The sequence below is a fragment of the Rousettus aegyptiacus genome, unplaced genomic scaffold (assembly GCF_014176215.1).
Source record: "Rousettus aegyptiacus isolate mRouAeg1 unplaced genomic scaffold, mRouAeg1.p scaffold_m13_p_10, whole genome shotgun sequence".
Taxonomy (NCBI): domain Eukaryota; kingdom Metazoa; phylum Chordata; class Mammalia; order Chiroptera; family Pteropodidae; genus Rousettus; species Rousettus aegyptiacus.
In genome coordinates this window covers 29221578-29228411 of record NW_023416285.1, presented here as the reverse complement: position 1 = coordinate 29228411, position 6834 = coordinate 29221578, and the positions used below count along the sequence as shown (strand labels likewise).

General features: G+C 37.7%; 1 pseudogene; it reads right to left on the bottom strand.

Moving 5' to 3' along the window:
- Positions 1-752: 752 nt before the first annotated feature.
- On the bottom strand, positions 753-1389 carry LOC107517882 (annotated as a pseudogene).
- Positions 1390-6834: the final 5445 nt, after the last annotated feature.

The following is a 6834-nucleotide window of genomic DNA, read 5'->3' as shown; positions in this document are numbered from 1 at the left end:
GACTTTATTCTTTAAAGTTATTTACTAGCAGATGGTGACATCTACACATATGATGTCTATATTTTTAATGGACCATAATTTATCATAGATGCTTCTATTAGAACATTAATGGTTTGTTTACCTAGAGAGTGGTTTTTAGTTACTAGGCCACTGAGATTCATAGTTTTTCCATTTTTGCTTAACTGATGTGCATATTTTTTTTTTTTTTTTGAAAATTTAAACCATTATATATCTCAAGATCAGGTAACACCTTGGACAGATAGACTTTCCGGAGCTGTTATTGTGTTCCCTTTTCCTTCTTCCCACTCCTGAAGTTGTGCTGAGTGAATGGGACGAAGGAGGTAGGGCTGCTCTCTTCTGTTTATCAACCAGACCCTAAGGAAAAAGGACTAAATGATATTTGGTCAGAGGAGAAACCTTATCTAGAAAATGCCTTTAGCATGATGTTCAGGCTAAAGTATACCCAGCAAATAAAACTAGGATTAGGAACTTGGAACCCTGGAGAATGTTTCCCAAACTGTGGAACCCTCTGGCTATAAAATGAAGATGTTTCATAACTGGGCGCTCTCACTGTGTGAGGAGCCTGTGAAACTCCTTTAGAAACTTCATCCATTCTTGGCCAGAAGGGTGGACCTGACCTGGAAAGGAAGGGGATATGAGGATTAAAAAAACGTGTGAAAATATAGCAATGCAACTTATTTTCTTTTTCTTTCTTCCCTTTTTTTTTTAAATCACAAACTGCCAACAATGCTTTATTTTTTCTTTTCGACATCTTGTTCTGCTGCTTCCTTGGCCCTTTTTGCCCAGATGCCGAAGAGCCAGGCATTGGCACGGGCCATGCGAAAACTGTCAAATGTCTTGAAGTTCTTCCCCTCCTCTGTGATAACCCTGGCTTTCTCCTTCTTGTAGACATTCCGTATGGGCATGACTGGTCCTGTCAGCTGGGTAGTCAATTTGAGTTCTTCAGCAGAGCTGTCTCCCTTCTTGGGGGCTGAGGGCTTCCTGGGGAAGAGAATGAGCTTGGAGCAGTACTCCTTCAGGCGCTGCATCTTAGCCTGCAGGGGCTCCGTGGATTTGTTCCCCTCCTCTGATCCGCAGAAAATCCCAGTAGTCCACGCTACCTTCTTGTGGATGCCAGCCACCCTTAACTCCTCCAGGCTGAAGCCCCTGCAGGCTCACATTGCGGAATGATACCTCACTGTGGGTCATCTCACTATGGACTGGGTGGGTCTGGACGCAGGGTGTGGAGCGATGTGGCGTGCCCTGGACTGCCGGGTCTTGGCGTCTGCGGATTTTTCGCGCAGGCTGATTAAACCACGTGGCCACACGCCGCTGCCAGTCCTTGTGGAAGTAGAGCTTCAGGATCACACCATTTCGGCTGGGTTCCATGACTGTTCCCTATGGGCCTCCTCCGTGAGAGAACGGCCGCCAGAAAGGTAACTTATTTTCTTGAATGATGTATAAGCTAAATGTTAAGATAATTTCCAAAGTGAAATACAAAACTATCTGATCAAAATAGCTTCATTGGTATAAATCATATTTTCCCGAGATGATTGCTTTCAAAGACAACACTCATTTGACTGTTTTTCTTCTGTTTACCTACCCTGAGCATTCTATTTAAGATACCTATTTTGATCATTACATTTAAAATAAGTATTTTAAATCAAGATTTTTGTTCAGTGTATGTTTTCCCTTATGCCATTGTTCATAATTGTTATTTATGGAGAACAGCCCTGTCTAAATATTATATTTTAGTTTTCTCGTAATAATAGTGGGTATGGTTCAGAGCAAATGAGTACAGTTTTCCCACTATGGACCTGTGGGAATAATTTTTTTTTTTTATTAGCAGCCTAATGAAAATCTATTGCATTGTATTTATCCACACAGAAAAACAAAAGCTTTTATGAATAGCTAGTGATTATAAGAAATAGCACTCTACAGGTTTTGTTCTGTGTAATGCAAGGGATTTGCTTGTTTAAGCTTTTTTATCTACATCTAAACACTATTACTTAGTTGCTCTTAAAGTGACATAATTTCTTTCCTGGCAAGAAAGGGTAATAAATTTAGGAGTAACTTATGTAAGTGTTGAGGTGAGATAACTAGTCCTAGAAACTGGAAAATATTAGTTCTGCTTTATGCTGTACATGAGATAATTGTGTGTATGTGTTTGTGTGGCATACATGAAATTATACACCCATTATTTTTTAACTCAAACATTACAAGATAAAATAAAAACTATTGCTGTGTAGATCAGTGGGGTCCTCTGAGGAGAAGATGCTGAAACAGAATTAGCAGTTCAAGAGATTTAATTTGGGGTGGGTGTAGAGTGGGAGAATGTGAGAGATAAAGGGAGGAACCTGGTTTGAGACCTGCAAAAGCAAAGGGGAGTGGGGCAGGGGAGCCTCAGACTGTGATGCAGATGTGACGAAGTATTGGCCAAACCAACAGGAAGCTCTAGCTCTAAGACACCCGGTAGAGGAGTCTGAGGTTAGGTAGAAACCACCGGGCCCAGTTACCTGCACCATGTTCAACATTGGCTGTGGGCCACTGGGGAAGAGAGACCTCTGCTCAAAAGTCGTGGTGGATCCTGAAGGCACGAACAGCTGGGAGCCGCCAGTAACTGCGCTCCTTGCAGATGAATGGCAAGTTCTTTCTTGTAGATCCAAGTTGCGTGTCTCCATGGCTGCCACTGTGTGTGTGTGTGTGCACGCACACACACGCACGTGCACATGTGCATGTGTGTGTGCGTCTACACTACTATGGTAAGATTAGAGTGGACACAAAAAAGTCCTCTATCATTTAGAGTTTACTGCTTTGTAAGATGTTTTGATGTTACAACTCATATAAATTGGTTTTATAAGTTTACCTGTCTTTTCTTGGAAAAACTATATGTAGTTGGCTTGATTTGGGCCAATTTAAAGAGATTTACTTTACTGAAATGCCCCATACTTATGACTAATGGCCACAATTCTTACTGTGAGGACTATGTAGACTGGAAAACCAGGAGAGGGCTGGGAATAGCAGCCTGGAATCAAATGCCACTCCACACAGCAAGTACAGTCATGTTTCCACACTCATTTTCTTCCTTGTATTTGGGATAGATGATATGAATAAGGGAAAAGGAGACAGTTAGCAAAAGGTACTCTGGAGAAGATAGTTCATTTGTGTTCAGAGGAAAATTAAAAGTAAGTCTCTGAAATAAGAACTGGATTGTGATCTTTATTTCCCTGATCATTGACTTACACCAGGTGTTTCTAACACGTTAAAAACCCTAGATAATCAGCCCTAGAAAAAACATTGTTAGGATATATTACACCTTATTTATTAATTCTTAAATTATTTATTTTTATTATTTTATGAGAAATTTAATATATTAAAGACTCTGCTGTACTAAAAATAGTGTGAAAAATGGGTCAGTATAACAAAAAGGCAGAAATCTAGCTGGTGGTGAATTTTATAGGTAAGAAAATATTTTTAACTGATTTTCGCACACTTCTGCTGATTTGTTTTTTTCCCGTGGAAATAAACAGGAAAAACACGTAACACATTTTTATACAAGCCACATAAATATATTGGATTTATAGATATTTTTCCTTCAGAAAATTTTTCATCTGTACGTACTTGTTCTCAACAAAGCGATATTGGTGTCATTTCATGCATTATCTTTCAAATGCATAGTTAGTGAACAGTTAGATATTTCACATGATCCTAAATGCTTCATGGACCACTGACGTTCAGAACATCTCAATTAATTAACAGATATTTGTTTGGTACCTACTATATTACTCAAAATTTGGAATGGCATTGTGTAGCATACACAGGACAAACAAGGTACAGTCTTTAACCAGGCAGTTGCAAAGAGCACACTTAACAGGGCTCCTTATCATACAGGTGGATGGTAGTCTGGCCTGGCTCTCTCCACCTGACCCCTGTTGTTGGTGCCAGACCTTGCTTGGTAGGTTCCAGTTGTAACTTCACTCCTCTCCCTGGAGATTTCAGGTCTTATCTTGGCATCTCATTCCAGGTTCCATAGATGTCCTTCATGTTCCTATGCCATTGAATTCTCTTTCCTCCTGAGTCAGGTTTATTCTCATTTAGTCTTGCCTGAGTAGAAAAGTCAGACTCATCCTCTAGTATTTTTCAACCTATTTTTATTGCATGAACTTTGTGCTCTGCTTCTTTCTGGGCCTTCTTATCGGATTCTCAGGGGTCATTTCTTCCCGCGATAATCTTGGTTTCTAGATATCAAAAACATTGTTCTTTTTGTTTTTGTTTTTGATATGGGTTCAAGAGCTTATTTTGAGTTAAATAAATAATGAGAACAAAAATTAAACACTGGCAGTTTCTTTTAATATTTACTCCTTCACAATTCTAATGTCATTTAGGCAAAACAGATGCATCTGATTGGGGAATCACACATAAAGAAGTAAGACAAACAGAGTCATATTTCAAGCTATTATCTCACTACATAATAATGGTAGTTAACATTGACTGGGCACTTAGTCTGTGCCAGAACCTGGGACAATATTTTTGGATTATCTCATTTAGATTAAATGATGATTTGATTAATCAATCAGTACAGGTTTAAGGGCTGTGCACCATTACATATTTTACTAGTAAAGATGGTAGAACTCTGAGAGGTTAAATAGCTTGCCAAGCTTATAGAACTAGTGAAGCTCAGAATCAAACAAAGGAATTCTCTTCCAGAGCTTGTACTCTTACTTCTGTGTTCACAAAATGTTTTCTTTATTGAGAGTTAAACATAATTACAAAAGTGTTTTTGGAGGATTAGTCTGGCATCTGCGTAAGAGCTTAGAGAGAGGATTATTAGTTTGGAGGTTGTTTTAGTCTTTCCATATGTCAAATGCCACAGGTGTAAACTAAAATGGAGGTCCTAGACATTTAGCCTGGTGGACTAGCATAATGTGAGCAATTAAAAGAGGCAGAGGAATATGAGATAAGCAATTTAAGAAACTAATTAGAAAATATACAGTATACTCTAGAAGTGTTTTCCAAACTTCCTTCACCACAAAGTCACCTGGGACACACATAAAAAATATAAAATCCTGAGTCCCACCTAACCACTCTTTCAGAGGCAGATTTTCCAAGAGAATCTTCTTTTTAAAATGAGGATGTGAGATCATTTTTTTGATCAGATAAATTGGAGAGCACATTCTAGAATATGCCTTTTAAGAAGATTTATAGAAGATTTTCATTGTGTGCATATAGTGGCTTTTACTGATACGGTTTACTTTTTCACAACGAGTCTTAGTGTACAGAGCCATTAACTAGTTAGGCCAGGACTGTTGTTCAACTGGTAAATCATCCAGGTAATTTAAAGTCTTATTGTCATTGCATCATTGTTCATATCAATGCACTGTACTGATTTTGAACCATCAGACAGATAGCATGAAGCCATGTGCTATATAATTCAGCCCTTTAATACTGGCAAACAGGAAAATGAAATGTGAACTTTTGACACAGATGTGTTTCCATGATCCCGTTTGATCAGTCAAGTCAGCCAGTTTTAAAATAGGGTTGGGCATAATCTCCTTACCTCCTTATGTGGATGACCAACCAAAGTTCTCAACTTGATGGGCTAAAGTTTTAGAGTAAAGTTTTAGAAATTAATTTTTATGTTGTGTGCAGATTTGAAAAAATATACAAATTTTGGGCTGAAAATTATCTTCAGTGTTTTGTATGGCTTTAATAACAAGTTTGACAGTAAATAATAGCAGAATATGTAATTTTTTTTACATACGAATTACCTCATTGATTTTATGTATAAAAGTTACTAAGCCTTTGAGAGCAGAGATTTCTAGTTCAGAATTCATCAAGTGAAATATTAGGTGTACTCAGACAGCTACTGAAGATGAGAAGTCCTTTTTCCTTATACACATATAAACCGAGAGAGTTACTGTCCTTTGTTTACTTCTCGAGTATTTCTATTATTATTAAACATCTCTTAGAGGTCTAAAAGAATATAAATACTAAGTTCATCACCGAAAATAGCACACATTACCCCTTGAAAGACCAATAGTATATCTAGTGCAACTCTTATTTTGAACCAATAATATCTAATTTCATGAACTTTTCGGTTGAAGAATTTTCTGGCCTTACTGGAAGTGTCTATATTGCTTATTATTCTCTCAGAATTCCCATAGTATAGTTACCATTTCAGTTCCTAAACAGAGCCTAGTTTTCTCCTTCTTGAATTAAATTACTCACTGATCTTTTTTTCCCTACAAGACAAATTAATGTGCCAAAATGGACCCTGGATGATATCAGAGACAATCCTGAAACCAGACATTAGTTTGCTGAGGTAATGAGTGCCTTTTTAGTTTGTGGATAATAGCCATTAAGCTTTCATACTACAGACCCAAAACCAATCATTAGGGGACACCCAGTGATCTGTCTGTGACAAAATGTTCCTATACAATTGTCAAATGATACCCATACATTTTGACATTATTCATCCATAATGAATTGGGACCAGTTTGTGATTTTGTAGTATCAAGATCATTAGGTAGATCTAAAGCAAAAAAAAAAAAAAAAAAAGTAATATATCTTCTTTGTAGGATCTATCAAAGTGGGACAGTTTCCAAATATATGCTACCTATTTCCTGATCCCTTTCCAAGTCCTATTTCCATGAAAATTCCATTATAAACCTTGCTCTCAGAAAAAGTCTTCAAATACTGTTTCAGTGAAGGCAGGGACCTCCTTTTCTAGATATGAAATGGTAGGTTTTAGATTTCTGGCTTCCTGGACTGTTTTGGTGTTTTCCATGTAAAGAGTCACCCAATGGTTGCATTTAGATACCCAGAAGCCAATTT